Here is a 14,611-nt window from a genome sequence, read left to right on the forward strand (position 1 = left end):
ATCAGTGAACATTTTCTCCCTAATAAAATAGTGCAGAAAATGTGGTTACATTACATATAAGTCCCTTGCATACCTCTTCTGTACTGTAAAATCATTCTAATGTGATTTAAACTTTTTCATTCATTGACATTAGAATATCTGTTGTATCTATATTTATGTTAACGTGCACATACAATCTGTGTCAACTGCACTTTCAGTTCTGTCTAAAACAGTTTTATGCTCACATCCCATTGAATTTCAGTATAATTTGCAGATTAAGTTCCATCAGCATCTTTTGCAAAGTCTTGCAAAAGTCAGATAAATGTATAAATATCTGAAAAGTCAGATAAATATACCAAAGATAATTATCCAAATATAATCGTTTATATATAAGGCAGTGAATGGAGATTATGTGGGGGATAAATACTAGGAAAGTGTTTACACATCTATCCATACACACACACTTTGTTGACAGGAAACGACTCAAAGATTTCTTTTCTCCACATCCAATTCTACTGTACCCACAACATATAATTTATCACATTAAAATTCAGTAAAATTCACATGTTCCTCACTTTGAAGTATATACAGGCTTTTCTCTAACAGTAGTTAGATTGCAAGAGCAGGGTAAGAAAACTAACAAACAAACAAAAAGAAAAAGCAGCCTCAAAATACTGCAAATAAACAAATTTGCATCTTGTTTTCCATGAAAAAAGTTAGCAGAAAATCAAATATTTTGATGGAATTTTATAAGTTAATATTTATTTTGCTTCTCAGTAAATGAACACAGCAATTAAGAAAATAACCAAGTATATTTATTTTTGATACTGAAACATACATTACGGACTGGTGTGGTTATGAAATCTAAGGAGTGAAAAAAAAATCCCTTTGTGTTCAGTCAGGTTTTTTCCTACTCTGTGGCTGTACTAAGATGCTTTTGCCCAAGCACAAGAGTGAGCCCCACACACTGGCTATATCAATGGCAGATGGTCTGGGCTGCAAATAATGAGTGGGATTTCATCTGAGTACGCTCACAGCTCGCCTCGCACACCAGGAGACGTGTTAAGTGTGGTAAGTGTGGCTATTTAGGCAGCCATGCAGCTCTATCTTTCATTTTACATTGCCACATTGTCAATGAAACCACAGTGCTCCTCTGTTATCCAGTAAATCCCTAATGCCATGATAAAAGGTAGTTATGAAGTGCATAGGCTATTAATGAAATAGAGAGGAAAGATTTCTATAGGGAAAGAAATTCTCAACTCATTCACTTGCATACATGCATACATACATTTGCACAATTGCATACATGTTTTGCTAGAACTATAAAAACTCACATGCCAACCAGAGACAGCCAAACTGAAGGTCCTTCCATGTAAGCTCCAGACCACTTTGCACAGTGTGGAATGATAGCACTCAGTGCTGTGACTGCTCCAAATACCCTTGGCAGTTGCAGGTTGCAGAACTACCCACAGGCAGCGCAGGAAAAACATCTGTAACTTAGAGCAGCAGCCTGGCCTCTCTAAATTATGCTGGCAGCAGTTTTGGCTCTTGAAACACAATCTACAACTGGGAAAGTAGAAAAGGGCTAACCTCACTTCTTTCTTCTCAACTGGCTGCACCAGTGTGTAAAGTGACCCCTACTATCAACATAAGTGCATTTTCTTGATATCACTGGTGTGAATTTACAGCTAATACGTATGCACACACACCATCTGCTTTTCCTCAGTACTTTTCTCTCTCTCTCTGTAGGGATGGATGAATAGATTAGATAGATACTTTTTTTTTTTTTTTTTTTTTCTATTTGAAAATGGTCATGAAAATGACTGGTTTTGATGGGACATTTCTCACAAAACTATTGCTAACGTCTACAAGCAATCTATTCTTCTTAATATTTTTATACTATTCTTTTATTGAAATTTTGTGGAATTTTCTTTAGCAAAATATTTTAGGATATGCCAGGTAGCTTCATGTTAGTATCTGTGGAAAAAAAACAAACAAACAAACAAACAAACAAAACCCAAAACAAACAAAAAACAACAACAAAAACACAGACATTTAAGTGTTGCCTAGGAAGAAAGAATTGCACTTTAGATGCAAAAGGGACCTGCTATACTGCAGATTTCCTTTCACACCAAAGAACTCTGGCAGGAATACTGCCTCAGAGAAGCAGAATTGTTTTTAGTGTCCCTGTGCAACCTACACAGCTAAACAATTTCTTAGAGCAGGTCATCACCACTAACACATGATCAGCCTAACAGAAGCAACAAATGTACTTAGTCCTAAGCCCAACTCCATGGATACTTTGGTGTCCATAAACTTCCTAATACTTTGACAGAAACACATGCTTTTTTTTAGCACATTTTCATGTCCATAGGAAATACTCACCAGCATGTAAACACTTACTATTTAGATATCTCCCAACATTTCATTACACAAAGACTATGACCCTTCATGGGTTTGCTAAATGTCTATGGGATACATTGCCAAATACTTCCTTCCTTCCTTCCTTCCTTCCTTCCTTCCTTCCTTCCTTCCTTCCTTCCTTCCTTCCTTCCTTCCTTCCTTCCTTCCCTTCCTTCCTTCCTTCCTTCCTTCCTTCCTTCCTTCCTTCCTTCCTTCCTTCCTTCCTTCCTTCCTTCCTTCCTTTCTTCCTTCCTTCCTTCCTTCCTATCCTTCCTTTGTTTCTCTCTCTCTCTTTCTCTCTATCTCCATTTCTCTCTCTCTTTCTTTCCTTTTTGCCTTTCCTTTTCCTTGCCTTGCCTTGCCTTGCCTTGCCTTGCCTTGCCTTGCCTTGCCTTGCCTTGCCTTGCCTTGCCTTGCCTTTTTTCCTTTCTTTCTTTTTCCTGTGGATTAAACAGCAGATTTCGCAGCATCCTCTCTGTCATGGACATGTGTGATTTTCTAACTACTCTCTAAATTGTGTCTCTCTAGTATCAATTTTAAAATTATTTACACTTTTCTTTGCATGTACTATTTTGCTTTTCATCATATACAACATCTGAAAACTCATCTGCAGAATCAAAATTTTCTACATCATTTAGTATCAGGAGGTAACTGCCAAAAATTACTGTTATCCAGATACGATCATCTGGGCAGTCATGGCTCTGGTGGGTGGGAGGGTGGAATAGCTCATTTCACTGTCGAATTTCCACATCAGTAATTACAGTTCTCACACACCAGCCCTTTTCATTGCACTTTTTTCCTTATAGTGTCACACTCTGTGTTTGCTTCAAGAGACACCTCATTTTCTCTTTCCTTCTAAATGACCATACTCTTGAGAATCCAAGGTGACAACATTTGCATGGATATTGTGGAATCATTAAAAAGTTACCTAGTCTCTGAAAGTTTAGAATTACACATATGTCCTTCACCCGTTCACTCACTTGTGCAAAACTGATTAAACATCCTTCTCTGGGATCATGTGGCCAACAGCTCCAAAAAATGACCTTGTTGTTTGAAAAGTACAGATCCATAATTCAATGTTCTTTGCAACCATAGTTCCTGACCCAGCTGTGTGAAATATTGACAGTGGTAGGAGCACTCTATTGCTTTTGAGTGATTGCAAAAGCTTTAGAGACTCCTTCCTGAATCACAAATGGACTAGGTGATTCATGCTTATTTGGCTACTGTAGAAATATTTTTAAGCACATTTACAAATCCATGATTAATAGTTGAGAAAAAAAAAATAAAGTTCAGTACTTCTGTACACATGCTTCCTGAGACTAGAATCTGTTAAAGACATATTGTATCGGGAGTGCCCCCAATGGTATTACTACTCATAAGGGGCAACACAAAGAATACAGCGATGAAGAAGGCTTTCCAGCTATTTGCAGTTCTACAAATAGCTGGGTTGGAATGGGAAAAAAAATGGGTTGGAATGAGAAAAAAAAAAAAAAGATGGTAGACCGAAAGGCATTTGTCAACAAATCACTCACGCTTTTCCTGACTTTATCCATGGTATAATTCCACCTCTCCTCAGCAAGGAATGTAAGTAAATGCTTGCCTTAGCACACTGACATAACTAGGATTTAAGCAAATCTTGTATGATTAATACAGAGTTAAGCATCTTTGTTTTCTGAATTAAGCATGTCCAAAATGCAGAGGCCCAAATGAAGCACAGGTATTCAATGACCATGTCTGGATCTTCACCATCACCAAGGCAGACCTTTGGCAGAGCTGAAAAACAAAACTGAAAACCATAAATATACCATGTGAATAAGTTACTCCATATGCCTACTGTGAAGTAATATTTTAAGCAAATAAATATTGCTGAATTGGTTTTCATATCAAAAATTTAAATTGAATATATTGAAACTCTGTGTTTGGCACTGGCACAAACAGACATATACCACTGTATAGTGGAGAGGAATTCTTGGAACTTTCTTTTGTTATCTCTTAGGAATTAGTCTATGATAAGCAGACACAGAAGATGATGTTATTGTATAAACAATTATTGTGTCAGGAAACTGACCTTATAAAGAAAATGTGAATTTTTTCTCTCTCCTGTGAGAAATGCTAAGAGTTAAGTGAACCTGATGTGCCAAGGTAAGAAGCTTGACAAGAAAACAGTAGGAGTGGGTGGAGAAAAAGACAAACTATGACTATCCCACTCCCTCACTTCTGATCATCCCCCTGGTTGTTGATCAGAAAAATATCCCTACAAAGGAGAATAGAAAATTACTTTCCAGTTTCAAAAAAAGGATATTTTATTTTGTAAGCTACTGTATAATACAATTCTATAGTTCACTAAAAATGAATTTTATGTCAAGTCAACATTAAATTGTTAACTAACAAAACCAAGAATTAAACATGGATTAAACGTGGATCTTTAAGTATTTGGCAACAAAAAGCATTTGCTTTTTTCAGCTTACTAATTCTTACTGAGACAGGGGTTAGTAGGATGGCATTAAGAAAATACCAATGTTGTTTGGCCTACTGTTTTGTCTCCCCAGTATGAAAACAGGGAAAAATGCACCATTCTTGAAAGATACTTTTTCCAGCAGAAAAGTCTTGTATGTGAAAGAAGAATGTGTTAGAAAGAAAGAGGAAAGTATTCAAATTAGAGAAATAAAACCTTGTGGATAATTTTATTTTCATCCTCTGGACCAAATTTTCCTGTTCAGAACTGAAGGAGCTGATGTGAAGAAGAACTCAGATCATATAAATAATCTCTGGGCTCCATCTGCATTCTACATGTTGACGAAGTCCTTTCTATTCTTTATGACATTATGGTATCATATTGTTTGTTCTCTGCCTACTTGTGGATGAAATAAAAAAGGTCAGTTGTATTTGTCAAGAGGTCTGTAATGTTCTCAGGAGTCAAAAATGGTCTGAAATTATATGCTTGTTCTTTATAAAGCTACTTCTTAATAGGCAGAAATACACAGTGGGAGCAGAATATCATTTAGGTATTCTTGCTCTATATGCTATGCAGAGTTTCAATGCACTGCCATGCTGACTGAATTGGAAATTAACTTTGTAATTCTTGGAATTGCAATAAAACACACACCTTCACAAGTATATAGTGCAAAGCCTGTTGGGCCTGCATTTTTATTTTTATTTTTATTTTTATTTTTATTTTATTTTTTTATTTTTATTTTTCAAGCTACATAGTTTTAACTCAACTTTCAAGTAATGCAGCTGCTTCAGGTACACAAAGACCATTCTCTCCAAAATACAGTTTATTTAAGCCATACTGCCACTTAGATATCTTTCATGTATCCCTTACAAATAGTCTGTTGACTCCTCCTAGCCTTAGGACTAAAGCAGATGCAAGCTGGTGAGGTATTGCAAGCCTAGATATGGAGACATCTTTGGATTTCCAGCTCTCCCCCAACTATTCCATATGATCTCAGTGCATCCCAAGTGCATCCCATGTTTCTTCCTTTCTGTAAAACATGGATGATAATGCTTCCTTTATCTATTTTCTCCCCTTAAGATAAGCAATGATGGGTGTGCATGGCCAGATGTGGGACAAGATGTGGGATTGTGGTCCCATCTGCTCTTCCACAAGTACAGAGCTGTCAGTGGGCCTGTGCAATAGGCCATAAGAGAATGCTAGCATGCTTTCTGCCACATCTGGGTGATGATCAGTTTTCATGAATTTTTATTTCTGTCAACTGATGGAAAGCCACATGACTAACTCTGCTTTGCTGGGAGGACTGTATTATTCAATTATTATGTCAATCCAAGTATTAATCTTTTCTCTATATAAATAGAAACAATACATCCATATTGTCTGTACCCCTTGTAGCATTCTTTGAGCAAAATTTGGAAATTTAGATTAAAGGAAAAAGATGGCATGTGGAAAAGTAAGCCTAGAGCTAGCAGCTTTCTCTTATGACTTGGGCTGAGACACAAAGTTCAGTAACAACAGAATAATAGTATTATAATATTTGCACTTTGTTTAGGGTTTTACAATGCATAGTACAAACAGGTCATCCAAAGAAAGCTTTTCTACTTATATTACTACTTCTACTACTACTACTACTACTACTACTACTACTACTACTACTGTGGATCTGGAATTGTTGCTTTATTGCTGTATATTTCCTGCTCTGTCTACCAGATACAGAAATGGCAAAATACTCCACTTGATGAAAGGCTATCCTGAGGGTATTTCCAACTCAGTGAGAAGTGGGAAGTACAAGACATCTCACAAGAAAGTCTATCTTTAAGAAATGTATAGCTGTACTGTGCATAGCCTGAATCTTTTGAGCAGGATCTTTGGAGCACTCTCCTTTTTTTCCATTCTCAGTATACCTCCTACTTTGTGTTTAAATAACAGTAGCTGCAGATTGTCTGTAAACTCCCTTACATATGTTTGTAAATCCACTCCAGGTAGATTGGGAATGGGGTGAAGATCAGTAGCTGTACTTAACAGAAATGAAAACTAAAGGACAGTTACATTTTCCTCAAGATCAGCAGAGTATCTGCCAACAAAGAAAGGAGCAAAGGTCAGGTTTTTGTATTTCAAGGCCAGCACCTTACACTCGGGAACCATACCAGTAGCCTGAGAGTAATTTACTTACCGAGTTACTTTCATTATGCGCTTTTTTTTTTTTTCCTGAAAAACTAATTGTTAGGACATGCTCTGAAACAGGAGTCAAACCAACAATTTTCTGTCCAAGTCTCATGAAAAACAGTGGGGTTATCAGGATAGGAGCTCATATTGGGATATTTCCCTCATCAAGGGATATACCTATCTAAATCTCATTCAAGTGTTGAGACCAGAGTTTAACTCAGAAGGTAATAACTAGCAATGATTTATCAGACTCAATTAATACAGGGTCACCTTTAATAGCATTCAGTCTTAAGTTTATGCATGTCTCAGAATTTATTCAATGCCTTGATTGAATTGACATGCCTGAACACAACATTAAAAAAAAAAAAAGAAAGCTATTGATATATCCTGCCCCTAGTAGAAGCTCTTAACCTGTAGATCCATCAACATCAGAAGTGTTGCAAATCCTAGACCTGAATATCACTACCAACACCAGGATGGAAGTCAAATAACCATTTCAGCATGGTTCTGGCACCACAATAACAAGCACTAATTGGAAAGCAGGCATTATATCTTTTTGTTAGGGCTTTTGTTAGCCCTGTTCACACAGGATTGCTTTGTACAAAGCCACAGTAAGAATTAAGAATCTGGGGAATGCAATAAGAATCTGGGTGAGTTCTGCCCCCTTTGCAGTTTTGGTGCAACTCCAGAAAAGCTTCATTTAAAAATAAAAAATAAAATAAATAAAAGTCAAACATATTCAACATGTTCTGTGTTATTTTTCTTTTTCTGAGTTTATATCCAATGATTGATACAGATTTTTTATTCCCCCCCTCCCCCCCCCCCCCCCCCCCCCCCCCCCCCCCCCCCCCCCCCCCCCTGGTTTCTATGAATTCTGGAGCACAAAAGAGTATGAATTTGGGAGCATATGATAAGCATTGACAAAAGAGCAAACAGTGGCATGGCTACAACACTCAAAACAATAATTTTCAGTATTGATTGACTGTTGTCCTGACTCATTGCTGCTATGCTAGCTGCATACAGTATATTGCTGCCAATATTAGACTATTCCATTATTCCATATTCCTTTGAGTACCTAGCATTAATGAAACACTATACTGGGACATTATGAAAAGAAAAGCATGCACACATATTATGAATACAGATATAGATTTTACTGAGAGGGTGAGCTAATGGGTCAAATTTTGCCAGTAGCTATTCACCTCTAACAAAAACAAAGATCAAAGAATGTGCATAGCTGAGGTTGCTGAATCTCATGATAATCACAATTTAGATTGCTTATCTATACATAACATTTCACATTCCTGTTTGTGGTGGTTTTACTCAGGTGGGCAGCTGAGCTCCACCACAACTGATCTCTCTCTCCCCCTTCTCAAAGGGAAAGGAGGAGAAAAGAGAGCGAAAAGAGCTCACAGGTTGAGAGAGGAACAGGGATATCACTCAACAACTACCCTCATGGTCAAAATAGACTCAGCATAGGGAGCTTAATACAATGTATTGCCTATTACTAACAAGCTACAGAAGTGAGAAACAAAGAAAACAAACTAAAACCTCCTTCACCCATACACTCTCTTCTATGTCCTCCCTCTGCGTGCTGCAGGGGAATGGGTTGCAGTTTAGAGCACGTCGTCTCTGCCATACCTTTACAGTCACTCTGCCATCTTGCACGGGCTTCCCACAGGCAGCAGCTCTTCAAGAACTGCTCCCACATGGCTCCGTACCACGGGGTCCATCCCCCAGGAGCAAACTGCTCCAGCACGGGTCCCCCACGGGCGGCAGCTCCCCCCAGACCCCCTGCTCCTGCGTGGGCTCCTCTCCACGGGCTGCAGCTCCGGCCCGGGGCCTGCTCCTGCGGGGGCTCTCCATGGGCCGCAGCCTCCTCCAGGCCACATCCACCTGCTCCACCGGGGGCTCCTCCACGGGCTGCAGCGTGGAGATCTGCTCCGTGTGGGACCCATGGGCTGCAGGGGGACTGCCTGCTCCACCAGGGGCCTCTGCACAGCCCGCAGGGGAACTGCTGCTGTGTGCCTGGAGCACCTTCTGCCCTCCTGCTGCACTCACCTTGGGGTCTGCAGGGCTGTTCCTCACTCCTCTCTCCCAGCTGCTGTTGTGCAGCAGGTTTTTCCCATTCTTGAATCTATTTTCACAGCTCTGGGCAGCAGCGGGTCCCTTTGGAGCTGTCTGAAACTGGCCCTTATCTAACATGGGGCACCTTCTGGATTCTTCTGACAGAGGACACCCATGCAGCCCCCCGCTATCAAAACCTTGACATGTAAACCCACTACACTGTTCCATTTTCAGCCTTCATGTTTCCACCCATATGCAATAACAGTAGTCTGAGTGCCCAAGCTAATTTCTTAAATCCACATCTCAATTTGTAAATGCTGGCCATGTTATTCCAAAGTGTGAAGCAAAGTACAGCCCCTGCTCATTTAAATAAGACATCAGTGTGCTTAGTGGGGGGAAAAAAAAAAGGGGGGGGGGGGGGGGGAGGATGTTTTCATTATCATCAAATAAAGTCATAAAAGACAAGTTATAAGAAATAATGATATTTGCATGTTCTTAGATGGAACTGCACAACTTGTTTAAAAAAATCTCTGATTATCCACTGGTTTGTCCAGTTGGATAGTAAACTCATGTTCTTGAAATCATAAGTCACAGTATACTGATAGTGGTGGGTGGGCGGACCTTACTATGCAGCACACCAAAGGGGTACAAGAGACTGCATGACAAACACCACAGTCTAGTCAGTTTTCCAAAGCAGCAGAATCTCTTTGACATTATAGAAACTAGAAAGAAATAGTATGGCAGGAATGAGTATGTTCGCTATCCTTCAGAGGCAGATGGAAATCTGAAGTAACACCTTAGAGACACCAAGATACTAAAATCCTTGTGATCTAGCTAATAAAGCCATATTTACGTTTGTTTAGTCTCCAAATTCTGTCTAAGATCGGTAAAAAGGTTGTAACCAAAAATCTTAATGGCTAATTGAGCTTCAGTTTTTAGTTGGTGCAGACAAGACCGTGTGCCTTACGAAACTGGTTTAATGACACTGCAGGAAAAAGATCAGGTGTCTATGCTGATTAAGAATGATTAAGAAAACATCTAATACTGTGGAACTCCAGAGTTTCAAAGAAATGCCTTGAGGCTTTAGAGAGAACAAATTTTATTACTCTGTCGTAAATCCTGTCTTGCCTTTTTAGAAAAAACACAGAATGGAGGTGTGGAAAAGTCACAGTTGTCCAAGTTTCTTGTGTAGGTTTTTACAGTTTTCCTTTAACAGCAAAATTAAAATAACTTTATTACATTAACAAGTACTTACCAGTACTATATTAACTATGTTATTTACATTTTTTCAGTTGAGGGAAAACTGGAAAATCTGATCTGTGGTACCATCAGCATATACATAATATACCATCATGTCTTTCCTGAGTCCTCAACAGACAATTTATGATTGTTCATAATTGATCTTGGTCCTTGGGTCAGATTGAATCAACATGAGAAAGCTGTTTAAGACTCAAGAATAAGTAATAAGGTTAGGGATGTATCATAAACTGGCAAGAAAAGAGAAGGAAACACTGAAAATATTAAGTATTTTTTTTTTCGCTTTTAAAATCTCACATCTTTAGCTATTTTTGCTTTGTTTTGATGGGAAGAAGTTCTAAAGACAAGCTCTAATATGATCATTGTACACAGATGCAGCAGGTTGAAATATGGTTATAGACACAATACTGTAATGAAATCATAGCCAGTGGTGTTTTGTTGCTGCTGTTGTTTTGTTTTGTCTAAAACAGTAATTAAACTCTTAAAGTAGTTGGAGAAAATGAGGAGAGAAAATGTAATGTAGTGGGGTCAGATTATATTTGCAGGGAATCAAACACTAGACTCATAAAAATGCAAGGCCCTGCATCTGGGCCGGGGCAATCCCAAGCACAAATAAAGGCTAGGCAGAGACTGGACTGAAAGTGTCCTTGAGAAGAAGGAGCTGGGGGTGTTGGTTGATGAGAATCATAGAATCATAGAATCATTTAGGTTGGAAAAGAAGTTCAAGATCATCTGACCCAACCATCACCCTACTGCCAATGTCACCTACTAAACCATGTCCCTAAGCACCACGTACAACCTTTCCTTAAAATCCCCAGGGATGGTGATGCCACCACTTCCCTGGGTAACCCATTCCAATGCCTGACTGCTCTTTCTGAGAAGAAATGTCTCCAACCTAATCCTCCCCTGGTGCAACGTGAGGCCATTCCCTCTAGTCCTATCAGTAGTTATCTGAGAGAAGAGGCTGATGCCCAGCTCCCTGCAACCTGCTTTCAGGTAGTCATAGAGAGCAATAAGGCCTCCCCTGAGCCTCCTCTTCTCCAGGCTAAACAACCCCTGTTCCCTCAGGAGCTCAGCATGAGCCGGCAACAAATACTTGCAGCCCAGAAAGCCAACCATATCCTGGGCTACATCAAAAGAAGCATGTGTTGTGGTTTAACCCGGCTGGCAGCTAAACACCACACAGCCGTTCGCTCACCCTCCCCCCTCCCTCTCTGGGATGGGGGAGAGAAACGGGAAAGTGAAGCCTGTGAGTTGAGATAAAGACAGTTTATTAAGACAGGAATATAATAATAACAATAATAATAATAGTGATAATGATAATAGTATTAATAATAATAATGTGTAAGAAACAAGTGATACACAATGCAATTGCTCACCACCCGCTGACCGATGCCCAGCCTATCCCCGAGCAGCCGGCCCCCCCACCCCGGCCAGCCACCCCTATATATTGTTTAGCATGACGTCAGATGGTATGGAATACCCCTTTGGCCAGTTTGGGTCAGCTGTCCTGGGTCTGTCCCCTCCCAGCTCCTGCTGCACCCCCAGCCTGCTCACTGGCAGGACAGAGCGAGAAGCTGAAAAGTCCATGGCAGGGGGGGGTGAAATTAGATGATCTTTAAGGTCCCTTCCAACCCAATCCATTCTATGATTCTATGATAAAATCATGAGGAGAATATATATATCTATTTAAAAAATTGGTAACAAATTTATGCTTCATTTGGATTTTATGGTGAAATCATCCTATACATTTTTGCTCACCACTTAATACCACTCTGAATCTAAACCTTCAGAAGTAAACAGAGTTCTGATTTCTGCCTCTTGCATTATCTCTTTTCTAACTTTTTATGTTCAAGGATGAATATTTTCAAGCTCTGTCTCATTCTCACAACGTGAAGAGCTTTGTGAAACAGCTTTTCAAGCAACATTTCAATGAACAGAGCTCTAATGATTTCATTAGCATAATGGCTGCTCACAGATTTAACTGTAACTGAGCCAACGCGTTGCCATTTTAGTGATATTTAACAGAGTTCATTAACCCTGAATGTATTTATTTATCACTGCTGCACTTAAATTTTAATGCAAGAAATCCACAGGACAAGCATTTACTTGCAAATTTGGCAATTTTCATATGTAAACATTTTCAGAAGGAGTTCATATATTTCTAATATAAAAAAGCAGTCTTGAAAGAGAATTGGATAGTACTGCACACAGGTCTCTGAATACATACTTCATAATAACATATAAACATCTAAAGAAGGTGGAGAAGACTCAGTAAAATTACCTTTATTTCTGGATCAAGTCTGTAGAATGAATATTTAAGAATTATGCTGACTTCTACTTTATTAACAAGCAGATTTTAGTCATTCATTCACTCATTCATTCATACGTTTTATGAATATTAACAAGAGAGTTTAAATGGAAAAAGTCTTACAAAAAAAAAAAATCCATCTAGTTGTGAAAAAGGGTATCACCATCCTATGATTCAAATTGGATTTTTATTTAGAGTAAAAAACATATCAAGTGTAGTAAAGAAGACAGTTTAATGCTACTGCAGTAGTTCTAAGAGAGTAGATAAGAACTTCAATTGAAGCATTTAAAATATTTCAGAGACACTTTGCATTATAAATGCTCACATAGGTGGCCAGCAGAAGAATCACCCCTATTCTGTAACTTTTTTTCTTCTTTCTTTAAATAGGAATAAACAACTACTTATTATATCAGCTTCAAGTAATTATTTCTATGTGAATATTCTCTCTCAAAATCCTTAGAAAAGCCCTAGAAGCAAGCATTCACACATGGAAGAGGGTTAAATAACAAGGGTTGCCCTGAAGCACAATTCAAAGCTTTATGTTGCTTTCTATATGTAAAGTCAAAATATGCAATTTAATATTTCATTTGCTGTAGCATAAAGACTAGTTTTAACAATTATAAGATTTCTGATGTTTTTCTACAGGCTTCTGTCAATTGTGTCTGGCAAGGAGATGGTATTTTTTTTCTAGATGGGAATCAATTAAATTACTAAGAGAAAAAGAAACCACAAAATAGGTGCCTGAGACTAAAGAAATTCTGGCACACATTGTCTGGATGTTATCCTTTTGAAATGGTCCTCTGGACCTACCAACAGCCATCAGCGTCCCACAGTAGCTGCTGCATGCCAGTCTCCTTCAGCTGCTGGCTATAAAGCACCACCTCATGCTGTGCAATATCCTGCTGAAGAAGTCAGGAACACACTAATAGAAATGTCTGTCCTTCCTTCCCTGGTAGTGAGTGCTACATCTGTTCAATAGAACTTGCCACCTTCTCTGCTAAGAGCAGGCCAGTTACAGTGGAAGTCCACAAGACCAACACATGTCAGACATACTTGGTTCTGACTTGTTTTGGCCTTTCTGGAACTTTTTATTTATTTATTTATTTATTTTATTTTATTTTAGAATATTTAGCTACAACAGCAATTTCTCCAATGACCAGGTGGCTATGCCTAATTTATTTTCTTATCTTTTTATGCTCTAAGCATAATTTTTATATACATAGTAGCAATAAACAGCTATTCTGTTTAAAATGAAATATTCATAGCTCTAGCATAATAATATCATATAGAGAAACAGACCTGGCATGACAGCAGAGGCCTTGAAAGGGAAGATACAGGATGCGGTGTAGAGGAGCGCAGGCATGGAATGATAAAAGGCAAATTAAAAAAGACTAAGGTGTAAAACATGTTAGAAAACACACACAAAAAAATAGCTCTAAGTAGACCCCAGAGTGTGAAAAAAAAAGATGTCATTATATTACTGTGGTCAATTTCAGACACTTCTAGCAATGAAGAGGAAGGACACCCATCATCAGCATCACTATCCTCTTGATGAAGAACCTGGGACACTTAACTCCCTGTAAAACCCCTCCTCAATCTCCACCGAGACTGAAGTTGTTGACCTTAGCACTCAGAGGGGATGAGAATCAGTGAGTATAACACTAGAAAAAGGGGCTAGGTACTAGAAAGTGCATATTACAATTTTAACTATATTGCTATTACTTATTGTTTGTTGTTAAGCCTTTTTCTCCAATAGAATCCTTTTCTTTATTTTCTCTCTCTCTCTCTTGTTTTCTTCTTTTCATGTACTAACTAGTTCTGTACTAATAATCATTTGATTATGCTGTTAAGATTTCAATTAGACTAAAAATAGACCCTTAGCTTTGCAAATAAGAAGTTTCCTTTTTGTCAATTCAAGATTTTGAGTGTAACAGGCTATTTGAATAATGTAAGAATAGTCAAGTGGAGATGTA

The sequence above is a fragment of the Anser cygnoides genome, chromosome 2, assembly GCF_040182565.1.
Source record: "Anser cygnoides isolate HZ-2024a breed goose chromosome 2, Taihu_goose_T2T_genome, whole genome shotgun sequence".
Classification (NCBI taxonomy): Eukaryota; Metazoa; Chordata; class Aves; order Anseriformes; family Anatidae; genus Anser; species Anser cygnoides.